The sequence below is a fragment of the Strigops habroptila genome, chromosome Z, assembly GCF_004027225.2.
Source record: "Strigops habroptila isolate Jane chromosome Z, bStrHab1.2.pri, whole genome shotgun sequence".
Taxonomy (NCBI): Eukaryota; Metazoa; Chordata; class Aves; order Psittaciformes; family Psittacidae; genus Strigops; species Strigops habroptila.
This window is the reverse complement of record NC_044302.2, coordinates 19,386,682-19,407,620: the sequence shown is the minus strand read 5'-3', so window position 1 is coordinate 19,407,620 and position 20,939 is coordinate 19,386,682. Positions and strand designations below refer to the sequence as shown.

At 36.6% G+C, this 20,939-nt stretch overlaps 1 protein-coding gene across 3 annotated transcripts in view; it reads right to left on the bottom strand.

Annotated features, from left to right (window-relative positions):
* SMPD3 (sphingomyelin phosphodiesterase 3) overlaps window positions 1-20,939 on the bottom strand; it is a 116,291-nt gene that overhangs the window by 76,610 nt on the left and 18,742 nt on the right. The window lies entirely within an intron of this gene.

Below are 20,939 nucleotides of genomic sequence, written 5' to 3'. Positions count from 1 at the left end.
TACATATTAGTAGACCTCTGGGCTTACAATAAATCTGATTTGTTCTCTGTACCTAGCAAATTCTACTTAAAGAACAGCACTATTTGTCAATGTCAATTTGACTGAGATTTCCCGTGAGAAATTTGTTGTTATTATTGCCAACATGGCTAAAAGAAACCACCAGTCCTTCACATTAGATATTTCATCCCTTTAATCTTTCTCAATTATATCTTTTATTAAGCCTTTTATTTATTGACCTCTATGCATGCCATTCTTTCAGTAATTTGACAATCTTTACAGACAGCTACTTCCATTTCAAGAAATGCCCTCCTTCCAATATTACTCTTCTCTATTAAATTCAAAACAATATTCAAATTTTACTTTATTATGGAATGGCAACAAAAGAGACACTTTGCTTCTACATAGCCAATAAATATTACAAAGATTCAGGTAAAGAAATAAAGGTGATCTCTTAGGGATTCCAAATGCTGTTTCTGCAGCCCTGATGTTAAGATTTGTACTCATGACCAGAGGCTGTCTTTTTATGATAGTATATCAGATGCTATTAGAAAAAATGCAGGTAACTGCCATATACACAGACTGTACTGTAAATAAGAAAAAGCAATGATATTTACAAGAAATCCAGTACTAAGCTTCAGAGTTTTACTTTCAAAAGTTAATAAATATCCCCTTCATATATGTCTCACTAATTGCTCAAACATTCTATGCCTGTTAATCATACAGCCCCCAGAAGGGATGCATAAAACCAGAAAATGCTGTCTTGATTTAGGCATACCAGTTGCATGTGTACTGTAAGAGAGTTCTGATACCATATGCACTAGAAAAAAAAAAAAAATAATAACTTTTCATGATGCTTTAAAGTTAGGTGGCTAATGGTACATGGATAATTTTCCTATCCATACTGTAAGAAAACTATTGTAGCTACAGGATCCTGCACATTCAAGCACTGCAGCTTCTAAAACTATGTAAACAGAAATCTTGCAAGTAAGACAATCAGAAGAGAAAGGGACAGATGATAGTAGCAATGCAGCATCACTGGGGCTTAGAGTAATCACTTCCCTAACAGAGTTCCCCCTCATCTCATCCTATCCCACTGCATTTTTTAAGCATCTATTGAATGACACAGCAATTCTCATTATGCTCTTGGCAAATCTCTTCCACCAAATCAAGTACAGTATTCCCAATAGTAATCAAAAGTCATGTTTCCAAGCTGGATTCACCAGCACATTTGTCATACATAATAGACGCCTTAGATTTTCCTGATGAGTTTAAGTCACAAAAGTCAAATAAACTGCATTACATTTGTTCTGTACTTCCAGCTGCAACACTCACTTAACCCTGCCATTTGTTTCTACCACAACTGAGATGCTCCACGCTGTAACATTTTTCAGTTGTAATATTCTTAAAACAAACCAACCCACAAAATTCAAATAAAAAACCCTACCCAAAAAAAAAAAAAACCAAACAAAACCCCACCAAACTGAAAACAACATTTTCACGACCAATGTGCTTGCCTTGCTATCATTCTTGAGAGACATGTTTACTACACTTTCACAGATTTCAGCAATGCCTGCTGAAGAGGAAAGCTGCAAGAGAAACACAGCAGATGCCTGCTGGAGAAGAATTCTGCAGCAAATTATGGCATTTTCAGAAATGTAGATAATCTACATCTTCGTTAAGCAAAGCATGAGGAAAGGTATGTGGCAAAGCACAGTCATTAAAGCAGTTTTCAGTTATCAGGTAATCAAGGGGTTTACTTTATACTAATGCACCACTCTTCACATTCAGCTGTATGGTTTTGTTCTATCATCAAGTTCCACAAATCCTAGATGGAATTACCAAGTAATTTATTACTATGGACATGCACAGTATGTAGTAACTCAGGCTTTATAACTAATATCTCTGAGACATAGTGTGGTCTAATTTCTCTAGAAATTTCTTGTAAAAAAAAAATGGCATATGCAAAATGGAACGTGCGGCTGAGTTCCAAGTTCAACAGTTACCACAAACACTTGTCAGAACCCGTTTACACAGTTCCACACCATCCTCTACAGAGGACTGGGTAGTCTCATACAATCTGCATTTGAATTGTGTAAATGAACGTATGGCACAAAAGTGATACGACAAAACAATGACTGCTTTTCATTCTGCCTCTGAACTACTTTATTCTGAAGCAGCCAGCCAGAAAGACAGTTATACTCTTCTCCTTAGTAGTTTTTCAGAGGCACTGATGCAACATTTTGTATAAAAACATAGAAGTTAACTGTGCAAGTGCATCTTCAAGCTGCAGGCATCAGTAGAACACATTAACTTCCCAAAGCCTACTTACACAGATTTTTATCTTGTAAATACACATCTCTGCTTCAGCAGGTCAATTTATATGCTCAGATCTTTGTAAACTCAAGAGCTATAAGCAGCTTTCTTGGTCACAAAAAGGACCCCCGGCAGCCTACTTTCATAAAGATTCCACAGCTATTTGCATCTGTAAACATTCCAGAACACATTCCATTATCAAACTCCTGAGAAGATTCAAAACACAAAACACAACCAAATTATATTCCTGATCCTAGCAATGTGGCGTTTCCTTACAAAATCATGACTACGCTTTCAGTCCCTGAAAATACTAATTTCTTACTAGAAAGAGTACTGCAGCATAGACAACAATAGCTCCACAAGCTATTTCTAATGCAAAACTTTCAAATTTAATACCAGACAACAAGAACTTTGTATATTTCCCAATAAACATATTGCTTTCTAATCTGAAAGACCTATTTGGAAATCATTATGTAGCAACCTTTTCTCCTCAGTGGGATTCATCAACAGATTAGCAGCAGTTTAAAACCTGAGGTTCGTACCCTGTGGTTAAGCAAAGGAAAAAGCCATGCTGGTTGCTGAAATATTGGTCAAAACTGACTTTAAAGAAAAAAAGCTGGGGACTTTGGACTACGCTGTAATTTAAGCACCATTCTACATGAGGCAAGTTCAACGTTTGTAACAATAGGACAAATTTTTTATGACAGGTTCTAGAACCATTCTAAGGCTTTCTGCAGGAGAACAGTTGGACATACAAAAGTCATGCTGTTAATCACTGCAGCCGTTTGTGAACTTGGTTCACATACAAGTGAATCAAATTCCCTGCTGACTTCTCTAGCAATTACATTTGGCTTTATTCAAGCAACACCTGCAAGTACAGTTTTACAGTTTGACTATGAGTATGGCTGAGATTATTATTTTACTTGAGCCCACAAGGTCTGTGAATTCTTGTAACATTAAAGAAAATCTATATTATACACAAATGTTACTTTTTCCAAACACAAAAAATCCTTTAAAATTGCAAGCCTATTGGAAAGATCACTGGAAAACTTCAACAGAAAAAGAAAGCAACCTAGTAGTAATCTCCCCTAAAAATATAAAAGAAATAAATGTGCTAAGTGGCATTACATTGCTTACAAAAATATCTAGAAATGGTTTTCAGCTTTCTATGTTCTCATCATTCTCTGGATTTCCCCTGTTCAGGGAACAGGCTTCAAATTTCTACCCCTTTCACATCAATAAAGCAAGCAGTAGGAGCCATATGCCACTGTAGTCCTAAAAGCATTAACAAAGCCCTTCGTATTATGGATAGATTTCCTTTCCAGGTTTTATTTCAGAAGGGATCAGACTTATCCAGAGACTGATTCTCATTATGCAACCTCTTCCCAGTGGGCAAGCAGCTTCTAGGCAATTTCTAAGCACTCTACTCAGTCCAAGGTCTGCCTCTAGTCCCATTCTTTCTTTTCCACCTGCATAGTTGGGTAGAGTTGCTGGGTCTCCACATTGATCTAAAAATCAGGTTTTGGCTTCTACCACTGCCCTGGGCAGCCTCTTCCAGTACCTGATTACCCTCTCTGTGAAGAAATCTTTCCTAATATCTAATCTAAACCTCCCCTGGCAAAGCCTGAGACCGCATCCTCTTGTCCTATTGCTTCTTACTTGGGAGAAGAGACCGACCCTCACTTCACTACAGGTAATTGTAGAGAGCGATAAAGTCCCAACTTTGAGACACACTTTGGTTTTTGTACATCCTTATATTATGATGTTATCCAGGAATTCAGTTATCAAGAATTATTCTGGCCCTAGACAGAAACTATGGGGAAAAGAAAGAAACTGGGGGGGGGACGACACCAAGGAGAAAACAAGGACAAAATAGTACCCAATACAGAATGAAGAAAGCTGTAAGAGAAATTAATTCCCAGAAGTTATTAGTTTGTAAAAACACAGCATTTCCCAAAGAAAGCAAAACACATACCCTTCCTCCGAAACAACCTCACAACAGTATAGGACTCAAAAGACAGTCTACACTAAAAAAAACGCAAAGGAAGATGAGAGAATTCTCCAGTAAGTGACAGGAGAGCTAAAACATGCAGTGTAAAGCCTGTGGGAAAGAACAGATCTGTTCCCCCCCACCTTTGTCAAGTTTTACAATTACTCAGACAGAACTGCTCGGTTACATCCCTAGACTAATGTTTAGAAGACTCTGGTTCTGCTGGGGGCTGTTATTCATACCCTCTCAGATTTCGACAGGCCATTTATCCCTTCTCCATCCCCCTGCCTTGCCACATGTTCTTGCCAACCTAAATGGACAAGACAAACTTTTTCTGGAGCAGACACTGCCTTCTTATGTTTCTTTGTAAAACACTGGTCAAAATTACTAGTCTCTAAAAGATCCAACTACTAATAAGGTTTCCAGAACCAAGATTTTGTCAGGGTTCAGTACTGTGATACTGATCTCACCTTTATCATGGCTACACGGTCATCTGACAACACATTCAGGTTTAGGTTTTAAAAGAAGTCTAAAACTTGCAATATTCTGTATTCTGAGAGCTCCTGTGAAAAGCTCTGTATGAAATTATTGTGTCAGGTCAGTTAAAGTTCTAAAATACTGAAATATTTCCTCAAAAGTGGAACGTTTCAATTGAGTGTCTGCCCCCTCCATCTTAATTTTGGTTCTAAGTCATTGGATTAACTTTAAATAATTGTATTTTGAATTTAACACTTTTCTTCTTCAGAAAATAACCAAGAAAATGGATTTTTTTTTTTTTTTTGTTTTTGACATCAGAGGTTACGTAGAAAAGAATCATTGGGAAGGTGTATTATTTCCTTTGTCTACGATATTCTTCAGTGGGAATTGATGATGATTCAGAGTTTGCATAATCAGATTTTTAATTTACACAAAGGTTTCAGCCTCTTGGGGGAGAAAACCAAATAAAGATTATTTACCTGGAATACAGAAGGGATACAAAGACCCTAACACTCTTGCCATGTAGCACTTGCTTTGACATGGTAGAAGGGGAAAGTCACTGGGAAAAATTCCTGCTGGATTTTTAAATTCACAGTAGTATTTGGTACAGAAGGAACATGCAGGGCAAATAACCCAGAAGTAAATGGACTAAACCCATTCTCTTGCTACTATTCAGCACACTACCATGGCACCTGGCTTTTGGGTACAACTGGGGTTCCAGCCAAGGTCCCACCTTCCTTCAAACCTACAGAATTATATGATCATTTGTAATATTTCCAAACTAGAAGTACAGCATGGCAGATTGTGAAGGTTTGTGGTTTTGCGAGGTATTAAGAGGAGAAAGAACATCCTGTCCTTTTTTAAAGAGAGAGTCCTGAATAGGTATTCTCTGAGTAGGAAGCATATCAGAGGAAACTGCAGAGTTTATGTTATCATGTTTGGCTGACCCTTACTTCTGTGAAGGAACAACTCAGTGCCACAGTTAAGGCAGTCTCCTGTCCATGTATTGCATTCCTGGCACCTACTTTGTGCTGGTGCTAATGGTGAGCCAGATCAGCACAGAGGGATGGCAGGCCTGCACAGACAGCAACAATGTGACATTAGATCGGCTAAAGTGTATCATGAAACCACCATCAGGAAGTGCTCCTGGCTGAGTATAGTTATATTCATACCCAGCTCACTCTCAAAGTCATTCTGTCTGTGCTTTCCCAACTCCCTATTTAATTTGATTTCAACACTTGGGTCCCAGGTGAGGACCTGGAATTAGGGAGAAATGCTAACTGCTACTTTTCTCAACTTTCCCAGCAAAGGCTGGGAAGACACAGCTACCAAGTACCTGGTCAGCAGCAGCAGGTGAACAGCCAAATATTTGGACTGATAGACCTAGTTTGGATCTATATTTCACACAATTATACAATTCCACTTTTATACTACATGGATATTAATGACATTGATACAACTGTAATTTACATTTTGCTTTACTGCATACAAATTCCCTGCCTATTAAATTTACCTTACTAAATAACAACAAATTTCATTTATTCAGTGACACATGTGCTATGCAATCTTCTTATTAGTTGGTGTTATTACAGCTGCCAACCACCTGGATTAATAGTAAACAGTTTATCACATCATCATTTTAATGGATGGGACCTCAGGTTTTACTGTACATGTGTCAAACTACTACCATAAAACAACAGCTATAGCATACAGATGAGTCACATTACAGCTGGCTGTTCTCAGAATTCGATCATTCACCATCACCTTCATTTCAGTTGAACATCAGAATTGCTCAGCACCAACTCTATTCAGAAAACGATGTACCTGCCTGAATTAAGTAATCTTTTTACTTTGCATAAGTCACCTAGGAATTATTCAGTTATAAAAGCTTAGCTCATTTTCAGATTAATGAAGGAATTGTTCCCTAAACAGGTTTCACTGCACATTAGAATTAGAATGTCAAAGTCCTTAGTGACCTCTCCATACTCATAGAATCATGGCAAATTCAGCCTCCAAAGGACCTCCAGAGGCCTGTAGTCCAAACTCTGGCCCAACGTATGGTCAGGTCTGACATCAGACCGAGTTATTCAGGGTTTTATGAAGTCTCAAGTCCTTTCATTAATGAGAACAAGGAAAAATATAAGTATATTTAGCCCATGCATACAAACACTCTTTGAGCTAACATGGTAGAAGCAAACCTCAGTACGAGGAGTAAAGCGCAGAGAAAGAAATCTGATCTGGACCCACATGATTTAGGTTGATTCAGAAAATCCTCTATGGGCTGAGCTGATTACTTTTGCCACAGTTCACAATGAAATGACTATAATATTCTGTTCCCCAGGCTAGGGGAAACATGCACAGAACTCAGGCATTTACTCCTCTTCCTTTAAACTATTAGTTAGGGCCATGAAGAAAAGTGCTTATCCTTGGTGGTTTTGTTCCGCCCCCCCCCCCCCCCATATTTATGGGTAAAACAAAAGCACAATTTCTTCAGGAAAAGATACCCAGGCAACAGCCTGTTTCCTAGGCCTGTTGCTTCATGCACTGTTAGATGAAAACACAATGAAACACAGTAAAAACCCCCATGCCTAAACAAGATGTAAGGTTAGTACTTGATGTTTCAAGCTTCCTTTCAGTCCTCTCTTTTTTCTGCATAAGACAATTTTTTCTTAATCAGAAATAATTTCCACAACTCAAAATTACTGAAGAATACATAAACATCAATTTCATCAAATAAAATTTAATGCAAGAATCATAACAATCTTATATTTGAAACATTTTTAGAACAGTCTGTATGTAAAACATCTAAGCATGTAACTTTTTTCTCCCTGTGGGTCGAAAGAAATTAGATTGCCTAAAATAGATGCAGAAGTAAATTTTGATGTGCATAGTACACAAATAATAATGATGCTGATAGAGACACAGTAGGATCATAATAAGATTTTGCTAGTAGGGAATAAATTAAAGGGCAGAAGAGGGAGAGGGGATACATCTTCAAATTTCTTGCTGCAGTTCACAAGATTAAAATTTAAGCAATCCAGAGTAAGAATGAGCAAAGTTTATATTCAAATATTTCTGGCTGTTCAAATTTAGTCGCCTGATAAAGCTCTATTAAGAACCTTTCAGAGGCAAACAATGGCCTTTTCGAAAATAAAGTCAGCAAATCTTTGATAAAAAGAGCCAACTTTGAGTAAAAGAAATGAACATTATTAAACATCTATTTAACAATGAAAGCACGAAAGATTTTTTTCTCCTTAAAAAATTTAAGAATTCACACATAGTTATCAGTCAATAAATATCAATAGATTTAAGGGAAAGCACTTATTAGTTTTCTATTTTAAATTGGTTCATATGTGTCTGAAATAATCCAACTGTATATTATGGTTAAAATAACAAAATGCCTTTGTATATATTGTTTTAGGTGACTGCCAATTTTGAGAAGTGCTTACATTTCACATAGAATGAAAAGAGTTATAAAAGAAATTATATAATGAAAATACCTTCACCATATGGGTAAAGTCCTTCCTGTGTCTACTAAGACTGAAAAACAAACTTCCACTTAACATAGTAAAATAAGAGAATTCACCAAGCCTGAACCATGGGCTCAGAAACTACAGCTAAGGAACTGCTTCAGTGCAGCTACTACCTCAGCCTACTGGCTGGAAAACTACCAAGCATCTGGACCTTCCCTGAAGCATTTTAAACCCAGAGGCAGAGGAGAAAAGAAACAGCAAAGAAATAAAGCATCAGCTGCCTGAGAGGGACTGAGCACTCTCCATTCTCTTTAATTTCAATTTTTGATTAATTTTTAAAACTAAATATCTGCATGCATCCTGTCATTACAAGCTAAAAAGTTATTACCAGAAGTTATTAGCCACAGTCTTTTTCCCAATGAAAAAGACTCCCTTCCCCAGTGAAGGGAGCAGCAAACGACTTCCATCAGTGTTAATGGATGCAGCTGCTACTGTTGTTGTTAATGCCTTCAGTGCTCAGCTCTTGGCCTGCTCCTCAGAAGAAACCATTGAAGACAATTATGCACTTTCTGCTCAAAGTTACTACCAGACTGGCTTCTAACCAATTACCAACCAGAGAAACTCAAGTTAGAGGCCTATGATTAGGTTTCCCCTGTTGTGACCCATTTGCTAGCTGCAATCTCTAAGAACAGGTTGTGGTCCATGAAAGGATCACAAAACTTGATTATAAAAACACTTGCCCTGAAACATACACATTCATAAACATGATAAAATGGGCAGGAGAAATGAAGATATACCAAATATTGAAGCACTAGTCCTGGTTTTCAGTAAAGGAAAGCCTTTGTGATCAGATTGCAAAATAGCACATACAGATATTTCTTTGACTCACGGGTTCTTTTTTTAATTTTCTTTCCTGCAATCAGTAAGACCACTTTAGATTGAAGAAGGTACAGAAGCACTAAAACAAAGAATGTCTGAAGGTATGCATCACACAAAAGTGCCTGTATAGCATGTGCTGTATGATGCCTCATACAAACAAAGCAAGAAACAGGAGAAATTTCAGTCTGAGAAACCAAGCTTCTGACACTTCCCAGGTTCTTCAGCAGGATGTGTGCCAGACAAAAGTATTAAGGTTTGTATACTCTAGGAGAAATTGTTCCACCCCAACAGAGACCTTCAAGTGAGGCTATGTATTATACAGATAAAGCTAAGTAGTAGAAGATGTACTATATTTTCCATGAATGGAACCTTAAATATTTCTTTTACTTGCAACTTCAAATGTAGTTTTCCATATGAAATTCATTTTGGGCTGCAGATCTTCTTTCTTCCTCTTATAAACAATCATATTAAAGTATTATACTTAGCATACAAAGATGTCCTAAGTTTCCCCACTCAGTCTCTCTGAATTCTAATATATATCAAAAATTAATGTAAAGAAAACCATGTCTAAAATACAAATGATGGAATTACATAATTGGTGGGGGGGGAGGGGGGACCAAAAAAACCGAGGCATAATTTAGCTGCACTCTCCCAGGTCTAATCTACCAGCTGAGAATGGCATGTAACTAGAAAGGAAGCGACTGAAAGCAGTTTGGAATTACAGACTCCATCCTTTCCCAGAAACATTTCCTGACGCAACTCACAAAAAGGTAGAGACTGGCTTGCAAGCACTGGACAGAAGCAGCACCATCTCTGTAATGGAGGCATTCCTGTCCCTACCACTACATTTGTTATTCTCATTTCGTGGATCTTTCGTGAGGCCATGCCCCTCCCAGAATAAAGCAGTGATCAGCTGAATATACAATTAAGAGGCATGGGAAAGTGGTGCTCCTATATTCCTTCAGTTAATTCCCTTTAGTTTAGGCAGACCAAGTTATGCACCATGTTGCATAATATTATTTCTTATTGTATTATTGCATAACATTATATATATATGCACTCCTTGTGTTGTTCAGACTCCAATTATATGAGTTGATTCAGAGGGGCTGTCCAGAAATCAAGTCTACACATGCAGTTATTACTTTGCTATGCCTAAAAGATTTGAAGTGCTTTGGAGCTTCTATAAAATGGTCAAAACCTCTCAGCTCATCCCACAAACAAAAAGAAGCACAGATTTTATGAAAGATGGCAGTAATCATGCAGAAATTTTGCATTTTACTTGTAGAAAGGGGAAGAAGGAGCTCTCCAGTTAACTAGCACTCTCAGTTACTATGGATGCGATTAGTATCTCAAGGCAGCTACAAAATCTGCTCAATCCAAAACCAGCCTGTAAAGTCTTAAAACCTAACACACTATAAATCCTGCAAGTACATCCACAGAATTTAACAAGCCTTTGCAGTTCTCAGTTAAGTTTAAGAGCAGGTGGGTAACCAGGAAGCAAGTCTCTGAACTGAAACAGGTAACACTGACATCGATCTGGTGATGTCATATTAAACTCTTTTTTTCCTTAAAGTGAGAGAATAGTTAACAAAAACTAGATATATTTCTACTTGACTTCTGATATAAACTTGAGATATAATTAACAAATTGACAGCTTTTCTTAAAGGAATTCACCTTGATATCCTGCAACAACCCTCTAGTTGTACTTGTCTCTTCCATTTCTCAGGAAGAATGAATCATAACAGCAGTTCTGAAATTATGATTGTTCTGTATCCTGTCAGCATTCTATTTTATTAATTCTGTCAATGAGAAACAGACATTGTTTGTTTTTTTTTCCTGACAACAGTTCAATGGGGCAGGGTAACAAGCTTGAAGACAGCTCAAGAATGTTTAATTGTTTTACAAAATGGGACTCTACAAGAGTCACGCTGAGTGCAAATTAGCAGATGGACAAAATACCCACCAACTTCAGTAAGTTTAGGACTGTTCCCTGAATCACATTCCTGTTATACTGGACAATGACAGAACTTTATGGGAAGACATCAGCACATTTACTGAACAAATGCCATGCAACAGATGTTAGGAGCATTACTACCACTGTGCCCACCTCCTAAAGGTTAGCTATAAAAATCAGCGAGGTACCCACTGAGTTATCCAGTAGGTGTAGATGCTGTTTTCTAGCATGAACAAGTCTACAGAAGATAGTCTTCTAGTAAAGCTGAAATGCAAGGCAAAAGGAAAGAAGAAAGAAAAAAAAGGAGGGGAAAAAAAAAAAAAAAAGACACTCTTGGAAAAACAAAGGATTTTTTCTGCCAGAACTTAATAATTGTTTTCTCTTTGGATAGGTAAATATTAGCTATAAATATTAAAGGCCTGTCATGACAATATCTAACATTTTATTCATGGTTCAATCTGATGAGAAAACATCACGCCATATTTTCTTTTCTTATGGTTACCTATGTATGGAGTATTTTTAGCTAGTAAAGCAATTTAAGGCTTCACTTTATTTTCTGTTTCTTCTTCCATCCCAACCCTTTAAAGGGCTTTCAAAAGCTTCCAGAAGTCATAAAAAACTTAATATTTGCCTTCAACCTGACTGCGACATGCCTACATTCTCAAGTACCATTCAAAATGAATCTGCAATTAGGTGGATTTCCAGTTACTCCCAGGTTTCAGGAGCATGGCTTTTCCCTCACCACTAGTTGCTAGATATAATAGGTTTATACAGATTAGCTAGTGTGTGTCCCTGACTAGCTGTGATGCTAGGTAGCTAATCATCTTCTGCCTCCTTTCCCTCCCATACAAGCTGTATTTTTTCAGCTGCCCCATTCCCTGACCTTACAGACATATTGATCTAACATTTCAGAAGACAGCTGTAGAACATGTAGCAGGCAATTAATCATCTTACTACATCTTAAGAAACTGATGATTCTGTTACTGTCTAAATCAAACACAATCAAATACAGAATTCCCTCTTGTAGCTTTAAGTAAACATTACCACATTGTAAAGGCTACACCATTCAACCAGTGGCTCTGTTTCTGAACCACATCAAGAACTGATTAGAAGCAGACAAGACAATAGAATGTCTCTGATCACTACGAGTAGACTTGACTTCGCTTACTCTTCCCAGTTTTCGGGACAAATCTGCTTTTACTGTAATCAATTTGAGGGAATGAACAGATGACAATACAACCTTCCCACCATTCTTTACTGCAAATTACTATAGAAAACAGTATTGACCTGTGGAGTAATCAGCTATTATACTAGATCATGCTTGTGAATTTGTGTATTTCTCCAATTAAATTTTGGAGAGGGCAAGAGCAGGACAGAAAGCAAAATCAAGCTGACATAGCACTATTCTTTCCATTTTGCAAGTAATTTCTCAGGAGCAGAATAAAAAGAACCAACAACAGCTATTTAAAGGTGCTATCTCACTATTATGAACCACAATGAAAGAACCATGTAGTGTAAAGAACATACATGTCACTGCAGAGATAAGATTGTTCTGTATGGTTGTTGGTAGGGTTAAATACCATCTGAAACATAATGAGAACTCTGTCCTTGCTAAATATCATTTTGTACAGAATAGCACTGGATAGGATTTTCTTCATTAACAAACCATGATGGGGGCAAGAATGAAACTTTAGACAGATAATTTTTCTAGGATGATAATGTTCTTCATTTTTAGGTCATCTGAGTTCCATATTAATTATAGAGAAACGGAGGCTTTATAATCCCCCTGCTCACTCTCTCATTACATACGTAATTGTAAAAGCTACCTTGCTGTAATATAACATTAATCTCTGTACTTATTATTATGGAATCACAGACTCGTAGTGATGGATGACCATGTCTCAGAGCACATTTTCACAATACACTGTAATATTAGAGTCACGATTTTGGAATTTTAAGCACAAGTCCAGTATCTGAGTTAGACTACACTTTTTTGTTTGTTTTAAACCAATGTTGAAGTAGCTTCTGAGTCATATCATATACCTGACATGTTCTTTAGGCATAGTCATACCTCACTGAATAATTCTGCATATTTATATATATAAAATACATAGACTGTAACTATCTTCTAAACTTGCCTTCCCTGCAGTGTTATAGCCAGAATTCATTACACTCAGGAACGGTGGTACAGGACATGGGCATGAATGTTATGCAGATTTAAACAAAAGATACTGAAGACATACTACTTCATTGCAGTTGATATGACTACTTGTTTTGTAATGCAGTAATGACAGAAATTAGAACACTTTAACTTATCTGAAGCTATGTTGATGCAGTTTATTTCAAAAATTTGGTACATATCTTTATTCAGCTGGTGTTCAAATATGATTTCTCATGTGGCTTTTTACTCATTTTTCTGTGTTGTGTGTTCCAGGACAGCCACAATCTATACATACATCTGGAAGACATTTACCTACTTGCAATAGCTACTTACAGCTCTTCTAGATTGAACACCCCCTCCCCAAAAAACCCCCAAAAACCAAACAATAAAACTAACCAACAAAACACAAAAAACCGCCAAACAAAAGTACCCCCAAAACCACCCAAAATCATACTAGACTGAAAACGTGTGTCAACCAGCAGCTCTCACTAAGAAGCAGTAAGTAAAAGGAAGAAAGCAAATGCTTCATTAGCAAGTTCTCAGAAGCCTGGACTGGAAGCTATAGAAAAGTCTATGTCCAGAATGACTGCATTTTCTCAACCTAAGATTCCTAAATCCTTAACTAAGAACAACTCATTTTAATTTTTGGAGAAAGACAGATTAAACACTGGGTCTTCAGTTCTTTTATCTGAAAGAAAACTGGGACCTAACTCTAGTGTAACTGACAGCAATTTTTACACGATGACTACACACAAATATCCAAATAAGAATTGTATAATATGACCAATGCACTGGCATCTATATGTATACACATACAAGTAAATATATTCTCAGGAAGTTCTATGCAATTTACACGAACAGGTATTTTGGAATGGGTGGAGGAACCAACAACAAAACCACACCCCAAAACAAACAAAAATTTCACATCTGTTATGTATCTAATTGCATATGCATAATCCATACAAGTATGTATGAATCAGTCTCTCACACACACTACTTCTACAAAAAGCGCCTATCTCCCACACCTCTGAAACGCGGGAAAAAACTGCAGAACCATACGATCTTATCTCTTGATTCTTACAAAAAAAAAAATTACAGTGGGAAATCCTAGTCTTTGAATCAAAGCTGTTAAAATCAGCGTCACATTGATATCAATAAGATGATGCTGCTTTGCCAATCTATGTACTTCTTTGTAACTCAAATTATAAGTGTATATCCTTTACAGTCTATCTTCCCTTCCTCCTATCTGACACAGAATGTTGAGTTTCACTTATCCTCTTTGGGGCCACACTAATGTTAGTTCAATTAATAAAAAAGTGTTTGAGGTTTCAAGTAAGCATTTAACACTTTCAGTGCTTATCCAAATTGAGTTGTATATGAAGTTATTCTACTTTCTCAATAATCATCAAGCAGAAAATATAAAGCATCTATTAAAAAAGTATTTTTAGATAAATATCTTACCATCACGTAAGCTGAAAATAAAAGTATGAAACTCAGTCCTCGGGTTTCACTATCTCTGGACATTCTTCACATAACAGGCTAACAATCTACTTGTGGAGAAGTGACTCTAACAAATAAAGGGTGCCCATGGTCATTAATCTACTGCAAAAACAAATGTACTTTGTTGTGGGATTACAGCCATCTGAGAGTCCTAAGCAGTGCTTTTGCGTTAAGGCTGAAGAAATCCATGGAAAGACATTTACTGAAGACATATAAGCAGGACACAGGAATGGCAAACTGATTATTTCTTGCCATCATTCCACAGAACTTCAGTATTCATAACCTAACAGTCTTTAAGGATTAAAACCCACTGATCTCTTTAGGTTTTTATACTTCCTATCATAGTTCACCTGAGCAAACATGCATAACTAACTGTTTGGAAACTGCAACATTTCTCATTATTTATATGAGAAATTATATGTCTGCTTTAGTTTTTAAGTAACATTACAATGCTCTCTTTCCCTAGACATGTTGTTTCTTCATATTTGCTTTTAGTTCCAATTTACTTAATTGTTGCTTTTACCACAATACTTCGAATTAACTATGCAACACATCAACATGCACCTGACATCAAGCAGAATGGGTAAATACAGTCAATAACCAAATGTTCCACTTTTAAAAATGAAAGTATTGTGCACACTTTATAGAATAAGCACGTCTCCTTGCGAAGAGGTGACAGTCATTTAGCTGTGCTATATGTTAGTGACTGCAATCTGTTACACATGATTAGTTTTTGGACAAAGCCTATTCAAAGCAAATCTGTTCTATGTTTATACAGTCTCAGGACAGACATACGTAGTTTAAACATTAGCTGAAGTGATATAAGACACAGGCAAACATGTTGTGCTCTTCCTCCCCTACAAATATATCCAAGAAGTTTTAAAGGTGTAACAGATTTCTCTGGTATCTGTATAGCAGCTATTTTCACCCAGATTTACAAAGCTGAAATGTACTGCACACTTAAGTGCTTATCTTCCCACTAACAAGAGGTTGTGCAGATGATTAGCTCAGATGCTGTGTAGACAATGTTTATACTGTAGTGCACAAAGCTAAATAAGTTGAATACTCCTCACAGAAGCCTAACCTCTGTGTTTTCCTTGGCCTTTGAAAATACTTTAAACTATTCTGTCCTGAACTTGCTGCCAGAATACCTGTTCCTTTGTCTTTGTTGTCTTGAAGATACTGGCAGAAATGGTCACTGGTACTAATAAATCCATACCAGTTTTAAAATTTTAACCATAATTAAACTGTAGAAAAGCACTATCATGAACAGAGAAACACCTGAGTATTTAAAGAATGGCTTTATATTTACAGAATGTATTGGTAGTGAAGAATATTCAAAGTTTTCATGTAAGAGGATAGCACAAGGCCTCATAAAACTCAAACACTTAAACAATGTGCATGCTTTCTAAATATAATCCCTAAATTGGTATATTTCTCACAGATAATTCTTCAGCATTTCTAAAGATAGAAGGGAACAAGATTTCAAAATATTACACAGGAAGAATATGCAGTAGCATCAGGGAAAAAACCTAAGTCTTCCACTTCCTAAATCCTATGTTCAGTCCATTAAGCCTCTTCAGTTTTTTTCAGGAAGCACGGTTTAACATGAAGACACTCTAAATTACGTGAGTTTCACCCCCCAAAACTTCATTAGATTTCTCTTTTTTTTTTTTTTTAGAAACACAAAAATGGCTAAGAGTAAGAATGAAGGTTCCATGCACAAATGCGAGAAAAAGTGATTCTGCCTCTCTCTGAAAAACAATAGATATTTTCACTAGTCAGATTTGTAGCAAAGAAAAACGAGGAATTGTAAAGTGAACAGTAGAGTAGAACTAATTTCTGAAACCAGCAAAATCAAACAGACTTTACTAGCGATAAGAAAGCATGCTACCAAGAATGCTATCTCAAATAGGGATTAGAAATAGGAAGCTGTCACGTAAATTCTTCTTTTCTACAGAGACAGATTGAACAATAACCAGAAATCTGGCAGCTCTATGAGATGTCACCATTAAAGTGAGAAAAGCTATAATATTTCACAGGGAAAGGTAGTCCTGTGGTGATTTGACACTTAGAAATACTTGAATTTCTGATTCTAAAACAGAACACTGAAGACATTAGAATCAGTAAGGATAGTTTTAATGTTATGTAATTTTGTTCTTCTTCAATATCCAGCAGTAAAGAATGAAGAATACAATGGTTGGATTTGGTGATCTTAAAGTTGATTCTACGGTGATTATCAGTGGACAAAATTTAAATATTGGTGATGTTTGAGACAATGCCATAACTAATGTCCTAGTACTAGGGAAGAAAAAAAAAAAGTCTACTACAAATTAACCATCTGTCTTGTTTCTCCATGCATTCTCTTCCCACTCTCTAGGGGGTTTGCTATTCTCTCTCAATATTTCTGATAAAAACATGAAACATTCATCACACAAAGGGGGCTCCCAATTACACTGGAGAGCCACAGACATTTCAAAGAACACCTAAATCTTAGAGGCCACAAATGTAGTCTATCAACAAACAGTTTTACAAGCTTATGACCTTTAATCTTTCATAAATTATTCTGGTTCTGAAAGCTGGAGTGCAATTTCAGCTTAGATGCAGGTTTTTAATTGGCTGACTATTTGACTTCAAAAGTAAAAGGCCGATTTAGGTCAGATGCCAATTTATTATTTCCTTTATTTAAAACTTCATATAAAGAAGTCACCAACACAGTCCAGGAGAGAAATCCAGTCAAAAGAAACTCTATTTTGGAATCCAGATCTCTGATAAACAAGTTGCATATAGCAAAGCAGATGATATCTGCACGCTGAAGTAATTAGAACTAGCTGCTCATCTTATCCACCAGATGCACTTTCTCTAGTTTCAGACTTGAATTAAAACTTTAAATCAGTCTGCTTAGTTTTAAAGCAGTACTATCGTCCCAAAGGATTCTACACTATTTTTTACCTAGTAAGTAGATACTGTTGCCAAACACCAGCAAAATAAGCACTAAATAACACAAGCCACATCCAAATCAGCTCTATCTTCAGGCAAAAAGCATTTGCAGTCTCCATTGGAGCCCAACCATCTCAGGAAAAGAGAATAGCTGAGTACAGTCCTTGGAAAAATGCAGACAGTGCTATGGTACTTTCTAATAGCAAGCAAAAAAGTATACTGCAGAATGCAATTAGTGCTTTTTACCTGTGTTCCTCAACCCCTGACTGTTGCAAGTGCTATGGACTCCTGAATGACTCAAATTTTACAAGTTCATTTTCAATGAAAAGCTCTGAGGGGGAAAAAAAACCATCTCTTATGCACAATGCAATGAGGTCACAGTAATGACCAAGGAGAAATGAAACCATATGTTGCCAATATATTCTGGAACCACAGAAAACAACTTGTGGCAGTAGGACCCAAATCACACTATATTTTTTCATAAATTATTCAGGCAACACCACTGGAACACAAAGGCAAGATGCAGGGATGATTTTTCTATTTGCAAAGTAGGTTGAATGGCTACTTCTACTGAAATCCTAATGGAACACAACAGATTCTTCAATGGCCAGTTCTTCTTGTTTTAGTCTCAGTAGTCCTTCCCCGTAGCATATAGCATCCTTCACGTGTATTACATAGGCTACTTGTTAGGGATTTGTAACAGCAGAATCTGGGGGGGAGGGGAGAGGAAAGGCACTAAAATATTTCCTTTGAAAAATCTCACAAAACTCAGCTTGTACACACATTTCTGAAATTTTCAAGAAATGTCAACATTTTGTTTCACTTATATGTGGCAGAGGAAGCACAGCTTCATTTTTATGATGATAAACTTTGTGGGCAGAGTTTGGGGATGGCTATGGCATGAAAATGGACAATCAAACCAGTCATCAATTTCCCATGCAATACAGCAGAAAAAGGTCTAATATTCTTTTTAATTTCACAATGATGTAATACACTTAAGATTAACAATCCCTATTGTTAATCTTTTATTTTTTATACCTTTTTTATACCTTTTTTTTTTTTTACCTTTTCTTATACCTTTTTTATACCTTTTTTATACCTTTTTTATACCTTTTATTTTTTTTCTTTCAGGTTCCAGAAAATTATATGAATCTTAATTCTCTTAAAATAAAATATACACAGGAAGTCTGCACCTTAAGGCTGAAGAGATGAGCTGGAAATCTGTACTCTAGAGCTCCTGAGAGTGACAGATGATACAGAGAGAAAAAATAGACAACATTTAAAAAACTAAGCCATTCATTTGCAGCTGTAAAGTATGACTTTGTTTTAAGAATTTAGTTCGGTCAACCATACTGGTAAAGTATGTATTTCTTACAAATTTTAATATACACACCTGTACATACTTAGATCTCAGACACCAGTAGGAATCATCCTCTACTGATCATGGCTTATGGCATCCATTAGCAACTTAAGCTTCTGAAGTTATGAACAACATTTCTGTACAGTCTTAAAGACCTAATAGTACTCATCGGTGCCAAAAGATTATTTAATATTTTATAAGGAACATAATACAAATTAAAATAAATAACATCTTTCATGTCTTGAATCACTAAAAGCTACATGGATTCACATGGTATTTTTCAAAGTGATAGAGCATGAGACTGATGCTCATAGCTCCATTAGAAACATTTATATGTAAAACACTGCTTTTTCCAATCACTAATTTCTTTTGAGATTCATTATTGCCCTATAGTACTTTTGTTTGAAAAGAGACTCTAGGGATATGACACTTTCCTTGGTTAGCATTGTTATAGCTGACAGAACGCATAAAAGGCAAACCGCTTCTTCTCCAGATTTCAGCCTGAACCAATCAAATGAAGAAATTCTCAGTCTCTTCTAATCTTGAATTCTGGTTTTTGAAGTTTACAGAATAATTGTAGCTTTTGAGCACAGAATCATTTTGTCGCATAGCCCATTCTAGTTCATGAAAACGCTACTGGTGCCCTAAATACCATTAATAAAAAAAATTTGTTCTTTGCATTGTAGACATGTCAGCTTGATAAAAAATGATTGCATATTGTTAGCATTAATGCACATTTCATTACTAAGAAATGATCCCTGAAGGCACCTTACACTTACCTTCCCTTTAAAAAATAATTTATACCCGGAAACATTTTTTTTTTCTTCTCTCTCAAGCTGTTATTATAGGACCCTGCAAGGATTCCTGGGCCCTGCTGCGTTAAACACTTGTACAAAGAGACAATCTCTGCACTGAAGAGCTTACAGAATCTTTCATTTTATTTTTAGACAACAGCACAGAGTGTGTAGAAAGCACAAGTAACAAGATGATTTTGATCATAAGCACTGTTTAATCACTTTAAAAGCTTTACAGATATCACAGCAAATGAGAGTTTCAAAAAGCTGGACTTGAAAGGAAGAAAGGTGACCTCAAGGAATATTTAGAGGCAGCTACTTCTTAATGCAAGGGAAGGTAAAACAAAAGAGGCTTGTTAGAAAGCTTAAGAAATAAACAATCAAGACACTTTGACTGCTCATTTGTAGTTCAGAATAAAACCTAACAGCAAGTGAGGTAACAGATAAGGCAGAGTAAACCACAACTAGGCAGCTTTGTTTGGAAGTAGCTGGAAACTTCGGATCACAAGTATACTTAAGAGGCATGCAGGGAAACCATGCAGGTTGGCTAACCCAAGAACCAAGCAAATTACCTTAGCAGCAGAGTTCTGCACTGTTGTTAAGTGGAAAAAATTGGATTGAATGTTCATAGAGGCGGTGGTTTTTTCCCAGCATGAGGGAGAAGTCCAGGATTTTGAAAGCTTTTTTGGTGATTGTGTCTCTGGTTTTGCTCCAGTTCAGTGCAAAATACTGTGACAAGCTATTAGAGGCAAGAGCATTTAACATTGCCCAAGAGTTCAATGCTTAAGAAAAACTAAGCATTTATTTCAGTAACAGTGGCACTCAAGCTACATCTATACTATCCTTCAACCCTGGCTCCTCAGATTTTGAAAAAAACCCTGACTTTAGAAGTCACTTAGAAAATTAAGGTCAGGACCATCCACGTACCGAAAAGATACTTCGTCACATACTGGGACAGAAGAAAAGGCAGAGTTGGACATACAGTGTAATGTGGTCAAAGTCCACAAATAATACAAACACCTGAGCCGGCACAAATTTAAGCTAAAGCAGCCGTATGGTGTGGCTCAGCCCTGTGGGGACACAACAAAATTGCATTTC